Genomic DNA, 18328 nt, shown 5'->3' on the forward strand with positions numbered 1-18328 from the left:
GTACCCAGTGATTGAAAAAAGGGAAATATCACTCACATTTTTAAGAAAAGGAAAAAGGAACATCTTGGAAACTACAGGCTGGTAAGCCCTTCATCTGTGTCTGGGAGGATTGTGGAACAGCTCCTCTATGAAGCTATGTCAAGACACATATAATACAGGGAGGTGATCTGTGACAACAAGCATGGCTTCACCAAGGACAGATTGTGCCTGATCAATCTGTAACAATGGGAAAAAAATTAACATTCTGAAAATGGCAGAGCTGAAATGATTATATCAGAATTTAAGATTTTAATTCTTTAATATTAACATAGAAGTACAGTGCAGATGTAGATGAAAAGCATCTCAAAACTTTTAAATATCAGTGCATCAACCAGCAAACTTCCACTGTCAGTCACAAATCATGATAAGCATTCATTTAAGCAGCAGTCTTCACTGTACCTGAAAGATGTTTTATATCCATTTAATATATCAGATAATCCAGGCACAGAAAGATAAGGTGACTTCTTCCACCCCACCAAAACAGGTCAGTGTCACCAGAAAGAATATGAGGCAATATCTCCAGTTTCCACTTCCTAATCCTAGGTAGTGAACAATATTTTATAGGTGATCCATTTGAATTATGCCATAAGCTTAATTTTTACTGATAATAGCAATAGAAAGAAGTAAGTCCTACTGTATGCACGTATTTTATATATATATAAATGTATGCAGAATATTATATACATATATATATATATGCAGAAATCTTAAAAAGCAAATATCAAGAGAATTCTAGGTAATTTATAGACTAAATGGCATTTCAAAAATCTTCCATCTCCTTTTATGCCTTGCTAACGTATTATCTTCTCACAACACTTACAGTAATGAATTCTGCAAAGCAGAGGTCCTGACATTACTGTCTGACCTCCCATAGTTGTAAATTCTATTTTTGGAAAGTGGTTTCTTCCCTGAACAGATGGCAATAAGCCACCAATTCAGTCACAGGTATGAAAAATTTAATTTAAAAAAAAAAAAAAATCACACTAACAACGAGGATAAAAACAGTATGCATTTGTCAGGAGTCATTCTACTAGAAATAACTTCTGAGTGAAATCAAAATCTATGTGGTGCTGCTCACCAACAGTTCTAATTTCAGTGAGAATGATTCAAAACAAGGTGCAGAAGGCTGCATGGAAGACCTCCCAGCACAACACAAAATTAAATTGTTTTATATTTAAAATCTAATTCTATATTTAGAAATAAAATCTACTTTTAAATGGAAGATTAAAATTTTAAATACAGCTTTTTAGTATTGAGTTACTTCTAATTTTTGTATTAAGGTCAGAAATGGACACCTTCGATATTAGAAAAAGAAAAGAAAACTGGAGCCTACTCTAAGAGAATGTTTGTAGCTCCCTGCACAAACACCAAGTTCTTTGGGAATACTCTTATGTCTACAAATAATCCAGGCACAAGTTTTGTTTAAGAGCCACGCCCAAATTCATAAAGGTATCCTAATAGGTCAGCTTTGAAAGACAATAAAGTGAATTCCAGAAGTAATTATCAACTCCTTATCATTGCAAAATGCTCAGACCAATTTCTCATACTTTTAAGCATCTGAAACAAGAGGTGAGCACAGCACGATATCACAACATGGTATCAATTTTACAGATACATGTAACTGTATAATTTTTATTCTCCTTTAACTGTCCTCTCTATGCTACAAGCTCTTCATTCTGCAATGGAAACACCTGATTAGTTGCATTGTGAAATAAACTTTTTTTATTCCACAACACTGTCTATAGCAGCTTACTCCAGACTCCCCGCAGCTTTAATTTACAACTTCATAATACCCTCTAAAGAAAACATTTCAAAATGAAGGATTTGATCAGGATGAAGGTGAACCAAGAAAAACATCAACCACAGCCTATCCAGTTTCCCCTCATAAAATAATCTTCTCAGGACAAAACAAACTATCCTCCTTTGAGCTTGAATAATTTTCTTCACAGTGGCTGTATGGTGCCATAGTTCGGATTTAGGAGGAAAATAATGTTGATAACACACCAATATTCTAGTTGTTGCAGAACACTGCTTAAACTAAATCAAGGACTTTTCAACTGCTCACACTGCCCTGCCAGTGATGAGCTATAATTACACAGTAAGCTGGGAGGAGAAAGAACCAGGACAGCTGACCAAAATGGATCAAAAAGTTGGTATCATGCTGAACAACAAAACTTCAGGCTGGGGTGAGGGCTGCCATTGCTCAAGGACTGGCTGGGCAATGATTGGTGGGTGATAAGCAATTGAATTGCACATCATTTGTTTCTATTTGTTGTTTCTTGTTGTTGCTGTTAAGTTTTCTTATTAAACTGTCCTTATCATGATCCAAAATTGCCACACTTTTATCTTTTTCAGAATCTCTTCTCCATCCCACTGGAGGACAATGAGTAAACAGCTGTGTGGTGCTTAACTGCCGGCCAAGTTAAAACATAACAGTTCTTTTGGTGCCCAGTTCTTGGGGCAAGAAGAGTTGATCTATCTGCGCTATATATCTATGTCATTGTCTGCACTGAGTGGTTGCAATGGTTGCACAGTGCTATTTTAATACTTCCATACTATGCCTTTTTTTTCCAATTCATATCAAGTCTTTATCCAACGTCAACAATCTCAATAGATTCACATTTCACATTGAAAATCCTCAAATAAAAACACATGTACTATCTATACTTGAAATTAAAAAAAAAAAAAGTTGCTTTCTGATATTTTAGAAAATAAGCAGTCTATAAAATATTCTCTCTCATAGGAGGTATGGTTAAATCTAAACTGTTCTTTAAAATGTATGTATAAAGAACTGTCCTATATGCATAAGAATGAAAATTAATATGTATTTCAAACTATTTGTCCAGGAGGCAGTTTATAGTTACTAAACAAAAAGGGTTCTGCTCTGAAAGCCACCTCTCCCAGTTGCAGTGAAATAGAGGGTATTAAAGTATTTCTACAATGTCACACCGTGCTTTATAGACATTTCTACAGATCTCATCATCGTATCTTTTCAACAGTTCTCAAAACAAAAAGGAACAAGCTGTTACCCACCTTTAGTGGCATAGCGAGTAACAAAAAACAGATCTCCCAGTTTCTAGCCCTGCAACAGTTCATACAAGTCTAGCTTCCTCCACCTCCATAAAAAAGGCACTGTGAGGTTAGTAAAGTCTAATGTACTATCTTCCATCATTAGATATATGCTAAAGTAGAGAAAGCAAGATGAGAAATTTCTACTTAAACGTGTTCAATGTTAACTGACGTTACAGTTAAAGGCAGAAATGGTTTTGAATTTGAATGCATTTAAAGATCCTCTTAGATCAAAGGTCTTTGTGTAGTCACAGTCAGGGAGACTCTAGAAAGGATATCATCTTAAATATTACAAAACCAGCTCAGGCTGACATGAACAGGCTTCCAGAGGGGCCTATTTCTCACCATGAAATCTTCCACTTGTGAACCTATACAGCTAGCTTAGATGAGACACAAGTTTTATAATAATCATACTTGCTTATTAAAACTCACGCATATGTAAGCCTGGTTATGCGCTAATTTATTCAGATGTAGAAGCTGAGATCAGGTTTTGAGTTAGTTTTACTCTGTATAGGGAGTACCTCTGCAATTCTCACAATACAGAGGTGAATGAGAGAATCAAGCTGTCATTTTTCTAGCAGATGAACATTTATGATACAGAACTACACCTAAATACTTTTCTGGACTTACTCAGTCCAGAGAACACTCTTTTGCTTGTATTTACTGAAATAGAATTACTCCGAACAATATCCAAGACATGATTATTTTTCCAGAAACAATTGCCTGAGTACAGCTTCTCAGTTAAAAGAAAGGTTATTCTGCGTCAAATGCTAATTTAAAATTCTCCTATTTTCTGAATAGCAACACTGCAAAATGCAACCTAAACAGATTATTAAGCCTAGTAAAGCCTGATATTAAGTCTGACAGAGACCAATAGGCTACAGAGCATTATTAGATTTTCTGATATCTTTCAGAACAGTTCTCTCCATCACAATTCCAATACTAGCTTTCTCAAAGATAATAATTAAACACAATATAACTATGCATAAATTATAGATAATACAAATATTTTCTAAACAGGTTAGGCCAGCTATTGCTATTCGAAACAGTTTTACTGGGATAAACTTTAAGCTATTTAAATGTCAAAAGTAATCTGATTTGGAAGAAAATTAATTTCGAACTATATTTGAAAACATTACTGCCTTCCTTGAATCCTACCTCTGAAGACCACCAAGAGTTCTGTTGAAATGTAAGGGGACATAATGAACTTAGCATCGTAACTCCCTCAGAAAGGGTGACAAACTGCTTTCCTCTGATAGATAGCTCTGATGTCACTTCTAGGAGCTATGGATCAAATGAAAATTCCCTGCTGAAATAGTCTGTAGGGGTATGAGACACATTCTAACTAAAATAAATGGCTTAATTTTAGAAATGAAATTGTGTAGGCATGTTCATAGTGTTAGAAAGGGCTATTTATGGCATTCATCACATTTTAGGGCTCTTAAAGTAGATTTCTATAAAATATTGAGAATCACATAGAATCTGGAATTGTTCTTCACATCATTACAGTGTGATCTAAATATAACAGCAGAAGTCAGATATAATATCTACAATAGTTTGTTTTGTTTTGGTCCCAATGATGGGGGGATGATCTTGAATTTAAAAGTATTCATAATAAATATACATTGAAAATATAAATCTGTCTACTGCATTTGAGAATAAAAATCTTTCACTAGTAAATCAAGATTCAGTCAACCTAGTGACCCTCAAACATGAAAATGAATAATGGGCTAAGTACGGGTTATCACACCAGATTTTTTTTTTTTTTTTTTTTTTTAATATTGATTGGTTAAATCCATGACTGCCTAAATGAAGACTGCAGGAAGAAAAGTGACAGAGGTTTTTAATAAGCCTGAGAGACCTCAAGAGAAAGTTTTAAGTTGTTTAATGAGTCTTCACTAAAACATTTTATTTGAATCCAATTATATTGTTCTATCTTAGAATATATAGAAGTCTAGGCAGTGAAAAGTTTGTTTAGTTTGATCTATTAGTTTAAATTTCATAGATAGGTTAGTAAGTCAACAACAGCTGAAGAGACCATACCTAATTTTTCAGCTATGTTTAGATTTGCCATTGTTATCAGACTCTATAGTTAGTGACAATACACAGTCCCAAGAAGTATAGCCAAAAGGAACAGAAAAGCTGTATCACATAGCTCAATTTCCCACTGCTTACCCTTCCTATATAATTCCTGCTAGTAATTTAGCTAATTTGCAGTTTAAATAACTAAAACAATTGCATATCACAGCTTTCCTTACAATTAGCTACAGATATTTCTTGTTCTTTAGTTGTCTTCTATAAAAGATGAAAAGATAAACTGATGCTAACAAAAGAGTTGTACATACTAAGTACAGGCCATCTCAATGGGTTTATCTGACCTGTTCATATGAATAAGGTAAGTCACTTTTGGCTTTAAAGCTCTACTTAAGCTCCTACAAGGTAGGAAAATTAGACAGATAAGGATGTCATTTTCCTCCTCATTCATACACGACAATGGCAGAAAAAGAAAGCAGAATGCCTCTTCTCACAAACGAGCTTCCTCTCCTTCATTCTGACAGAAGAAAAGACATTGCTCAACAATGAAACAGCCATGGGAGGGAAAGATAAAAGAAACAGATAAAAAAAATCTATAACACCACTTGCAATTTTGAAACTCCCAGTGTCTTGCAAGTTGATGTCACGGAAGAAAAAAGTCCTTCATTTGGACTCCCACTGTTATGCTAACCTTTCCCTGCTGGTGGTGAAGAAGGAGGCAATATAGAAGGGCCTTTATTCCTTACAAATTAGCTCGTCTGCTAAACTACGTGCAATCTGAAAACTAAAGTATTTTTCAAGAATCCTCAACTGGTAATTGCTTCTGACCAGAAAAATTAAATACAGAAGAATGAAATTGCAATGAACACAAAAGATATACTTTTGATTTCATACCCGGCTGCAGAATAATTTTGTAGAAATATCAAGTTGCAACTTGAATCCTGTACTGAGATGAGAATCTGACCAAACATTCTTAACATTTTTGTTTTCCAGCTTAAACTTTTTTTTCTTACACTAATATAAAATCTATACCTAGAAAAAAGTTAACATTTCACAAAAATGTTACTTAACACATTTTTTTTTTATGAAATGTTACATTTAAATACTTTTTGTTTGTTTGTTGTTGTTTTTTTTTCCCCAGCAACCCACAAATACCTCCTTGATTTAAATACTGAAAATCCAATCTTGTTGACACTCATCTACCAGTTACTAACTGAAACAATCATCTAATCAAATTTCAGTCCTTTCAAATATGGAACAAAGCAGAAAATTGTGAGGCTTTTTCATCCTACTTGTACTCCTAAATTAGATGGTATTTGATCTTGTTCCTTCACTTATGATCATTTCTGCTTACCAAGTCTTTCTGATACACACTGCTCGTGTCTCTTGCTTTCAGTTTTGATGTTCCGCTGTTTTTATTCTTTTGTTTTGTAATGATTTATTATATGTTTGTTTATTAAATAGCTTTGATTTTCAGGTCCAGTTTGTTTTGCAGTAACCCTGCCCTCTGGGAATCAATTACTTAATATAAGAATAAAGAGAGTTCTTCTATTTTGCGATCCAACATTCCTTAGAGTTGGAGTTTTCATAAACAATTCACTTAAAAGCACATACATTCATTTTACATGATTCCTCAATGTGGTCAGGATGCTGTGTAGTCTGTACTGTATCCACCTACAAAAAATACAAAAATATATGTCTGCTTATGAGTAGGGCTTGGCTAATGTATTCCTGCATTATAGATTTTGTGAGTAAAAATATTTCTCTTCTCTCTTTCGTGTCCTATACATATTTATATATATTCCATAAAATAATGTTTGGCAGTAAAGCCACTTAGAATAGAATAACACATTGATTAACAAAACACTGAAGGAAGTAACTGAACTACATCCAAGAAGGAATGGTTTTAGATCGTGGAGTAAAGAAACTGAGCAAAGATTTACTTTCCTCCTTCTCTTACTTAATAGCTTGTTACTAGCTACTATGGACAGATTAAAGCAATGTACATGTTTCAGATATCGATGATGAACATAACTTCTTCTCCATTAAGTGATGGAACAAATAGTGCAGCATGTCTCTAAAAATACTAGGTAATTGAAAGAAACAAAGAACATTAATTTTGTAAGAAAATAAAAAAGATAGGCAATGTATCTTCTTCCTGAACATCACCCTGCCCTCCCAACCCACCTCTCTGCAAAAAAAAAAAAAAAAAAAAGTGGGAGAGATCATGATTTAGAGGATAGTACACAATATAAAATGACAATTCTGAAAATGTAAATTAGCCAAAATGTCAGATATCAACTATTATTCTATAAGGCGGACAAAAAAAAGAAACTGGTGATAAAGGACATTGGGCTTTATTTGTGCTACTGCTATCAGTAAGTTCATCAAGTAAATGAGACAAAATGCACATTTAATGATAAACGGTAAGCTTTCTGTCCAATATATTCTTCTAAAAAGTCTCTTAAAATAATACTCAGAAACAAATCATCTGCACAAAAAAACACTAACCTTATGTTTGGTAGTTACATAACACATTTCTTTAGCATTCACCAGATAGTCTTATCTGCTTTTCTATTATTTTTATATTATTAATCTGTATTTCTTTCACATCACTTACTGCAAATTCCTTATTTTCAAACATTTTAATGAGCCACTTATTCTAATCTATTAAACACACAAAGTTAAAACCAATTTACACAAGCATAGAAAAGCAATGTCAAGGATCTCTACAAAGCAGCTTTTACTCTATGAACATAATCCACAAAAGACTCCCAAATGTCCTCAAATAAGTAACGTCTGTTCAACAATCTAAATATGATCTTCATACAGGAAGCCATCTGGGACAAGTAAGCAGAGCATTCTGCTTTGGTTGCAGAAGAAATATATTTATGCCTCAGTAAAATTCTTCATCATCATCAATCCAATTGCACACAAATCTTTTTATCTCTTTAAGATACGTCTGCTTGCCAAAACAGCAAAAATGATAGAAAAGCAAAAAAAAAAAAAAAAAAAAGTACAGAAGTATATTTATCTAACTGTTTGTCTCTGCCTGTCAGTCTATTTATCTATCAATTTATCTATCCTAACCCTGCACTTCAGGAGAGCCAATCTGTCCTCTTCATGGACCTACTTGAAGGTATTTCATAGGTTAGAGCATTGGAAGGGGGCCCAAGACAGTTGGTTGACATTCAAGCACCACTTCTTCCAAGCTCAAGATTGGTGCATCCCCAAGAGTACAAAAATCAAGCAAAGGTGGCAAGAGGCCCACAAAGATAAGCAAGGAATTGCTGGAAATTTCCAATAGAATAAGAAAGTCTACAGAAGCTTGAAAAGGGGTTTGGTGATATGGGAGAAATATAGGAACACTGTCAGGCCATGCAGGGATGCAAAAAGGAAGGCTAAGGCCCATTTGAAATTAAATCTGGCAAGGTAGGTTAAGGACAAGAAAGACTTCTTTAAGTAAGCAAAAGGAAGACTAGGGGCTGCTGCTGAAAGAGTGCCTAGTAACAGAGGACACTGAGAAAGTAGAGTTACAGAATGTTTTCTTTGCTTCAGTCTTCACTGCTAAGACTGCCTTTCAGGAATCCCAGATCCTGAAGATAACAGAGATAGTCTGGGGAATGGAAAACTACCCTGGCTGAGGACGATCTTATCAGGGATCATCTAAGAAAAGTCAACACACAGAAGTCCATGGGCCCAGATGGGATGCACCCAAGAGAGCCTAGGGAGCTTAAAGAAGTGATTGGTAAACTACACTGTATCATCTTTGAGAGGTAATAGAGAATAGAAGAGCCGCCTGAGGATTAAAGGAAAGACAATGTCCCTCCAGTCTTCAAAAAGAGCAAAGAGGAGGAGTCAAGAAACTATAGGCCAACCAGCTTCACCTGCAACCCTGGGAAGGAGATAAAACATCATCTAGAGTATTGTATCCAGTTCTGGACTCCTCAATTCAAGAAAGACAGAGTTATTTGTAAGACTTCAGCTTAGATAGATGATAAGAGACATGGAGCAACTCCCTTGTGAGGAATAAAGGCCCGGGATCGTTCAGCCTGGAGAAGAGAACACTAAGGGAGGGGATCTTATCAATGCTTATAAATACCTAAAGGGAAGGAATCAAGTGCATGGGCCAGTTCTTTTCAGGAAGACAGAACAAGAGGCAGTGAACACAAATTGGAACACAAGAAGATCCATATGAACATGAGGAAAACCTTGAGTTTCAGAGTAACATAGCACTGGAACAAGCTGCCCAAGAGAGGCTGTAGAGTCTTCTCTGGAAATATTCAAAGCCTGCCTGGACACTTTCCTGTGTAATCTACTCTAATGAGCCTGCCTTAGCAGGGGGTTGGATTAGATGATCTCTAGTAGTCCCTTCCAATGTCTAAGATGCTGCGATTCTTTGATTCTGTAATTCTGTGATATTGAGTACCTCAACAATTATTCAAATTCATATGAAAAATTCTTAAATTCTGCATCTAGTTTCTGTTTTTCATAGGCATAATCTCATGTATTTCCTTGATAGCTTACAATTTTCTTGTTGCTGCAGTATTTGAAATTTACTCTAATATCCTATCCAAATTTATTCGTAAGTATTTACATCTATCTTCTTTTTCCTTGACTTGCATATGTTTCCATTCAAAAGAGAACTTTTAGCATTTTTTTTTTTTTTTTCAATTAAATAAGTAGTAGGAAACACTTTAACAGAGTATGGAGTACAATGTATGATTTACAGCCATTCCATAGTGCTAGAATCTCAGAATTATTAATTTCTGCAAGCAACTTTTGTTAATTTTTTGTCACTCATTCATTTAGCATTGAATGAGTCTACAAATACTTTGATTGTAGTACAATGTGTGTATGTATTACTAAAAACATAAGAAATTACAAGTTTCTGCAACATTCAATGTGTCTTAAATGAAAAATACAATATGCTCAGTTTTGTCCACTATGGCAAATAGCAGATAAAAATAAATCTTGATGGATTTCCTGTTATATTTTACAGTATGTTTCTAATCTATTTTTAAACTTCTTTACACACACAACTTCATTTTCAGTTTGTGACAGAAAGTAAAATAGAATATGAGCAACTACCAGAAACATATTTAGTACATTTCCTTAGAATATACATGTTGACAGAGAAAACAAATCTAGGCTGGAACTCTAATTCTCTTACACTTAAACAAAAGAAAATTAATTACTAAATAAAAAATAACATTTAACATACTTACTTGCTTTAGTTTATTTGTACAACATTTGCTGAATCATTAAAGGCCATATACAGGGTAAAAAAGATACTCAACAAGAGATACAAACTGATAAAAAGACTTTCTGGATAAGAAATGAATGGGATTGATGACTAAAACCTATACATCTCTTTGTGATCCTAGGTAGCAGTGTCTGTAATAGACACACTCCAATAAGATAAAAGAAAATCCATTAATACTCCTGATGAAGAAAGCTAAAAAAAAAAAAAAAAAGTTAAAGAAAACAAATTTAAAAGCTAAGATACCTGGCTATTACTTAACAGTACAGTATTATTATTAAACTCAACTTCAGCACAACTGACTATGTTCTTAACTACTTCCTGTCATAGCTGGCTTTAGTTTCGCAACACTACTGCAGCTACTGCTGACTTCTTCCATGTAATTGTAATTAAAGATACTGCATGTTTAATGGTATTTGCAACACCATGTGATTTCTGGAATTATAATCTGCAAGCATTTTTTAAGGTATCCAAAAAGTCTCAACAACACAAACTGCTATACTGTTTGTACATGCCCAGAGATGTTGGAGATGCTCTGTCCCTGGGGGTGTTCAAGACCAAGTTTGGATGGGGCCCTGGGCAACCTGGTTTATTTTCAGATCTGAAGGTTGGTGGTCCTGCCTGTGGCAGGGCCGCTGGAACTTGATGATTCTTGGGGTCCCTTCCACAATATTACTTCCATAAAACACTGACTGAAACTGACACCTTAACTTGCTGAACAAATGCATTAATATAATCTTATAAAAATATTGTATAATAATAAATAATAAAAATGTTACGTAATTCAGTTACTTTTTAGAAACATAATACAGCAGCACACTGGATTTTTTTGAGAGCTCAATAATTCTGTCATGTCAAGAAACAAAACTGATTTACAGAAAAATAGAACACCTGTACTATGTCTTTTGATGCCTCTGATACTTCAAATTGCACACTGAGAAGTTTGGGCTGCTCTTTAAACAGCTTGTAGAACATAACTTAATCTTGGTGTAGATAATGCTTCTAATAGTTTAATTCAGTGGTAAAAAATAGAAGCATGAATCGCCAGGAACACAATTTTTTGTTGCATTCTTTTCTCCTTTTCTTAGGAGTACAGGAACATACTACAAAGAAAATATGATATTTTACATTACAGAACTCCACAGGATTGAATTCTTTTTTTTTTTCCCACTTTTTAATCCTGAATATATATGTAATATATTGATTGCTACTATATCAGCACGGCCTTTCAATATTTTTTGCTAGCATTTATTCCCAACATACTTATGAAGAGCAATGAAATCTCTTTTCACTAGTTATTTTCTGAAGGCTCTGAGGTTTGTGTAGCAGTGGCTTAAAACCAGACAACAGGAATAAGTACCACCTTCAATTGTCTATTCCACCCCTCTGATGGAATTTACAGCCTTCAGCGCAGGGCTATTTGATATGCTTATGAATGAACTCATGCTCTGTTACAGTCTTCTTCACCTGGGTATATTAAACCAAACCAATTCCAGCTTTGATTTACCCTAATATACCAGGCAGTGGTTAACACAACGATTCAAAGGAGGTTCAGGTATTTACACCTTGAGGACAGTAATAACTTCTGTCATCCAATTTTAACCTGCCACAACATGCCTCTCAGAGCCTTAACTCTGAATGAGCAAAACCCTTTCAGACATTTCTTGCACAACTAACTCTGCATCCGATATTAAAAGAGCTCTTTCTGAATCTCAAGAGTGCTAGCTTATTTCTTCCTGTATATGTCTGACTAAAATAATATAACAATCTCACAGATGAAGTCTTGTGAATTCCTCCTTAAATGACATGACTATTGCTTTACAGCAGTATGTAACTTAATGCTGTCCTGATGTTGTAGATGCAAATTTGCCTGTGTCACACTGGTACTCATAATAACTGTGTCTAACTTGCTGCTGCTCCAACTCATGCTCTTGTACTTTGATTTATTTTCATTGCTATAATGTTTTCCAGTTATTAATCTACTATAGTCCAATTCTCCCCCAAACTCAGGGTAGCTATATCACTTTCATAATCATTTTTCATTCTTACATTTGCATTCTGCACACCAAGGTGAAAATAGAAAGCAAAATCATTCTTAAAATTGACATTTGACTTGAACGAGTAACCTTCCTTCTTTTTACAATGTTTACCATTGCAACAGCTACTGTCAATCTCACGGTAGTGAATTTCTCACACATTTACTGATTCGTTTAGTAATCCCCATCTTCCTTAGATGAACAAATAATTTCCCGTGTGGCAAAGTATCAACTGCTTGCTGAAGTCTAAAGAGAAGAGATGACTAAATCTTCTTTATCTAGCAAACTAGTTATCCTTTCAGAGGATGGTATCAGATTGGATTACAAAAACTCCTTTCAGTAAAGTCATTTTCAATTTCCATTTTAGCCAATCTTTTTTCCCCTTTAAATCAGTATCTTGATTTTCTTTTTCATATAAATTCTGCTCAACTGTTAAATAAAACCTTCAACTGTTCTTCTTCATCTTCCCCACTATTAAAATATAAATAGAGTATTTGCTATTTTCCAACAAAACAGCTCCATGTTTGCCCTAAGAGGCTTATCTACAAGACAACCTAGAATGCCTTTTTTCTTTATCACTCAGATGTTTATCTGTTCCTCATTGACTTACATATATCAGAGTCCAAGTTTTGTTTCTGTCTCAGACTGACTGCCAGCTTTTGCCTATAACATTAACACCTTTGTTTAAAACTAAAGCTAAGAATTAATTTCATTTCTTTATAACATCTACATTATCTTTCACCTCTAAACGAAATAATTGTCCAACTTCTTTCCTGCTATGGTTAACACAGCTAAATAAATTTTTTTTTTTTATCATCCCTCTAATTTTAGTTGGTATTTAGCAGTCCTTCTTCCTTATACTGACCACATCTCTATATTGCAGTTTCTGTTTATGTGACTCTTGCTTTCTCCCCTCTTTTTTCATTCTTTGTAATATTCTCGATTACAAATTTTATTCTATGAGAAAACAAACAACAGAATTTTCCCATGTCTTGTCTGCACACAGAATTAACACTTTGTATCTGAGCTTCTACAAAAGTATTTTACAATATCTCTAATATATATGTATGAGAAGTGCCTCTATTTTAAATTCCCAACCTTTCTTCTATCTGTCAGTGACACTAAAATGACTGTCTATACCTACTACCAAAGGACAATGCTGAAGAGAATAAACCACATAAACTGAATGTGGAATATAATTTTCCAAATCTCAGTGTTAATCAGCTTAAAGACAAAACATCTGTGTTCTTTGCTAGTGATACTTTGTCTCTTCAGGCACTATTACATTTATTTTTTTTTATATGGCACACCCATGACAGAATGAAAAAAAATATAAAAAAAAAAGAATTCTATGTCTAATAATACAAAAACTGATGTGAATGACGAATACATATATTTTAAAATACATTATTTTTTTTTTACACTTTGAAAAAATAATTATCTTCAAAATTAAACAAAAGCTGTTAATTTACTGCTTAATTTATAATCTGCATGGATTGGTGTCTGTCAGTTAAACTGTTAAGGTCTTCATTTGAACATACAAGGTCAAAGAAAACTTCCAGAGAAATGACTTGAGAGAGAAGCTTGAGATATATATTTAAAATAGCCTGATCTGACGTGACAGAAATAATGAGATGATATGTTTGTTATTTACTCTGCAATGTGAAATACTATCTTTCATCTCACAGGAACAACAGATCATCTCACACTTCAGCCCTTTGGAGACACTGGGCCAGTAATCCCTGTTCGATATAGACCCTTATGGGCTAGAGAGGGTTTCAGAGGCTTTTCTTGCCCTTGCTTCAGAAGGAAAGCAAGAGATTGATTGAAGAGGAGAAGAAATGTAATAATGTTGCATGGAGAAGGAATTCTGTTGGAGCAGCAGGAGACGTGCTGCTCCTTCCCGGTGGATAAAACTGCAGCCAGCAGGCAGCAAAGAGGATTACGCCAAAGGCACAGTAGGGTTCAAAAGGTGGAGCCATACAGAGAGGCCAAAACTAAACAAAAATGTTATAAAAGTGAGAGAACATATATATAAGGCAAAGAAGAAAAGGGAAAAAAAAAAAGAGAGAATGAATGTAAGAATGTTGTAGTTTAAAAAGAAAAGAGGAAAGGAAAGAAAGAAGGATCAAGAACACAAAGAAATTATGCCAACAGGCAATGAGAAGCACTGCTACCAATCTATCACTAATTTGGTAAGAAATGCCAGTGCTTCAGAGAAGGGACAGGCTGTACTTTTTATACATGCGTAGGTTGAAACCACTATTCGAACAGATCACAAAAAAGCATGGATATAAAATACAGACTCATAAAATGACAGTATTTAAAGCCAGTTTTTCAGAAGACAAAAACTGGCGTTAGGATTTCTGAATTCCTCACCCACGTACCTCCAAGCTGTAATCAAAAGGTTAGTGTGGTTTTTTAGTTCAAAGTTATCCCATACATTAATCTGAATATTCAATTAAGTTGTGAAAGCATCATAAAGACGAGCTAAGTTTATAAGCTATATAGTAGTCCTTCTTTATTATTTTACATATCTGCAAAATACTACTATCATACTACTGAGAGACCAAACTTGTTTGAATTGTCAACTGTTCATTTTCATAAAATTAAAAATGAGATTTTCTGAACATATCACTTCTCTTCCAATGAATTATAAATTCCATACTTCTAAACAAGTTACAACTTTCGTTCTTTGTAAGTAAGCAGTACAGTGTTTTCTAACAAATAAGAGCTTATTTTGTAGTGCCTTATGAGCACACTGTGTTTGGTTGGTTTAATTAAAGTCTGCCAAGCTACCATAAGGATATTACACTGCAAATAATTGCTTTTTCTTCTCTATTCAATTTTTATTACATGTCCAAATCAGACTGATACTAACATTACACAGATCTTAAAGAAGCTGATCAGAGGAATACACTGAAAATTACCTTCAAATGTGATGGCTGCTCTGACAGTAATGCCTATTATTTTCCTATGCTGACCAGGTACATCAGAGGTGGATGTTGGGTGGTATGGCAGTAGAGGTTGAACCTTCCACCAATATTCCATTACATTTTGTTACCATGCAACAGAAGGCAGCAGAGGAGCAGTCTGACAAAATTGTATCTGACATGGAAGTGCATATGAAGAAAAGATACGGAATTCAACTCCTTCATGAAAAAAAAAAAAAAAAAAAAAAAAAGCCTGTACCTATTGACATTTATTAACGCTAGCTGAACATTTATGGATACCAAGCAGTGGATGTGAGCTCAGTGAGCTAGTGGGTGGAGTGTTTCAGCAGTGCTGACAGTGACTTGAAAAAACAAGCCCTGTTCTGGGCAGCCATGCAGATTTTCACATGCTGCATGCAGGCTCTTTTTCATCACTAGTAAAAAAATATATAGCTAATGGTAATAATGCTGGAAAATAATGCTCTGCAGCTGAGAAATTGCTTGCGATATACTGTGTTATTGTGCTCATTGTATCTGTTGCATCCCCTACCATGGAAATAAATGGGAGGCAATTCTTTTGGAGCAACCTACGTATTTCTGAATCAACTAAACTATCTCACACTGGACTGCAATCTAATGATCCAAACATAGCATATTTTGCATGCTTACAGGTATCAGGTAAGTATTAATCTTATAAATTCCTCAACACAGATTAATTTATGCACAGATTTTGTGCACGGGCATAGACAACAACCCTGTATGCTTTTTTAACATTTGGTAAAAAAAAGAGAAAATAGAAATAGAGAAATGCTTATTTCATGGACCAAAAAGTCAGTTTTAAGTTTGTCTCAATTTCTTTCTTACTAGATAATAACTAACATGGAGCGTGTGCATTTTGTGAAGACAATTTATTAAGTTATGGAAACATCATGTAGTCTACCTTGACACAACTGCTCATACCGAGAATAATACCAGTTGTAATATTTGTCAGTAAAACAGCTTAGGCAGGGGGAGGAGAGCGTAGACAGACAAGACATGGAGATGATAATAACAAAAACATTTTTTCTAATTTCAGAATAAGTTTCTAGAGATTCATACACACTTATGATTAGCATTCATGGCAAGTACAGTATACTGAATCAGGTTAACAGATGACAATTCTAGATTTGTGTTTTTTTCTATTTCAAACAGAAGGATGCCTCAGAAATTAATAGCTGCATACCTCCTGTATATTATAATTGGTTTTCTGCACCACAGTATAACATTTTACAAATGATAGTCTTCTCTTTCTTCAAATATCAAGTGCTAAGCTGATTTCATCTCACAATTTGCATAATCTTTTTTTCTGATACCTTTTCAGTAATTATCCCTTCTAATCTGAAGATGTTCTTCTGTAATCAGAACATCCACAAAAAGAAAACTTTGAGGAGAAATTTTAAATAATTTAGAAATACATGTTGTATTTCTAAACTGATGTAATTAAATACCGATGTAATTAAAAACTGAAACACACTCAGCAAGCATTGTTTGCAAGAAAAAAGTCCAAACACTATTTCATCCCATTCTTCTATATGCAAGGAGTAAAGAAATACAGCCCTGTAAACTAGATAGAAACTTGCTAGAAGTACACAGAAACTGCTTAGTCACAGCATAGTCACTGCAGGACTAACAAGGTTCACTTAAAAGGTGACAATTTGTTCTTCTGTATAAGAAGCATAACAGCAAAACTCTTAGTTTATTTGCAAAATATTTGGAAAAAAATGTGTAACTACTCAGCATAGTTGTAAACTACTTACCTGTTTTTGTTACTGTTTCTTCATTACTTTCAAGACAGTGATGTGGTTTAGTTCCTCCAAGAAAATGAAAGCCATTTGTAATACTTATTTTCCTTAAAGTTTTCATATTGTTCATCAGAAAGATAGTTACTACTGAAATTTTGACTCCCTTAGAAGCAGGGTATCAAGGGGAGTAAAAGGAAGGCAAATATCTGTGACAGGTTTTAGTACAACTGAGTAGTTAAGATCCTTTTGGAGTAGATTAGCAGATAAGACTGATACTTTTCAGAGCATGAGACGAAAAGAAAGAAAGAAACACCGGCCTTGATTTGCCTCTATCTGTACAAAATGTAGGTTCCACACCGCGGTAGCTTTTACTTGGTGAATCATAGAATACCCTCAGCTAAGCGAGATCCGCAAGGAGTCCAATTCCTGGCTCCCCACAGGACAACCCAGAAATCACATCACACTAAAAGCTTATTCTGAGATCCTTCTGAACTCTGGCAGCTCAGAACTTCACTGTTAATTATTTCTCTGTTATAAACCTAAGTATAGTGCACTTAAATAAACGCACAGTTATTAAGAAGAATTTTTATCTTCAGAGATTATATCTACTCAGGCAGGAAAAGCCATGTTCAGTAATTTCAGTCCCCTCTCTCTAGGGTGGTCTTTAAAAAAAAAAAAAACAAAAAAAAAAACACCTTAGAGGATGCATATTTAAATTCAGGATTTAAACAAGCAGGGTAGGTCACCTGGCTGTTGATCCACAGAATCAGAAACCCATGAAAATGAGAGGGGGTAAATAAAAGTTATTAAAACACAACATATAAAAAGCAGTGAGAAAAACTGCAATATCTGCAGATTTCAGAGAAGAGAACTGCCTTTTCCCAAACAATGGCTGGGTACTGGAATAAAGACAGATATAAATACAGACCATGTATATATTATATATGCATATATACGCATATATATGCATATACATATATATATATAATTAAAAACACAAATTAAAAAAAAATATATATATATAGTTTTTAACTTGTGGCTTACACTTAAAGGCTTTGGGCATCTTCGAAGAAGGCAAAGAACTATTACCACCCTTCTAAATAGATTGATACTGTTATTCATTTAAAAAGAAAAACAGACAAATGAAATATTAACACATGTTTGAAACCCAAA

At 34.3% G+C, this 18328-nt stretch overlaps 1 protein-coding gene across 2 annotated transcripts in view; it reads right to left on the reverse strand.

The window, feature by feature from the left end:
- The window catches only part of PCDH7 (protocadherin 7), a 263878-nt gene that overhangs the window by 202156 nt on the left and 43394 nt on the right, over nucleotides 1-18328 (reverse strand). The window lies entirely within an intron of this gene.

Source organism: Meleagris gallopavo, chromosome 4 (assembly GCF_905368555.1).
Source record: "Meleagris gallopavo chromosome 4, MGAL_WU_HG_1.1, whole genome shotgun sequence".
In the NCBI taxonomy this organism is placed as follows: Eukaryota; Metazoa; Chordata; class Aves; order Galliformes; family Phasianidae; genus Meleagris; species Meleagris gallopavo.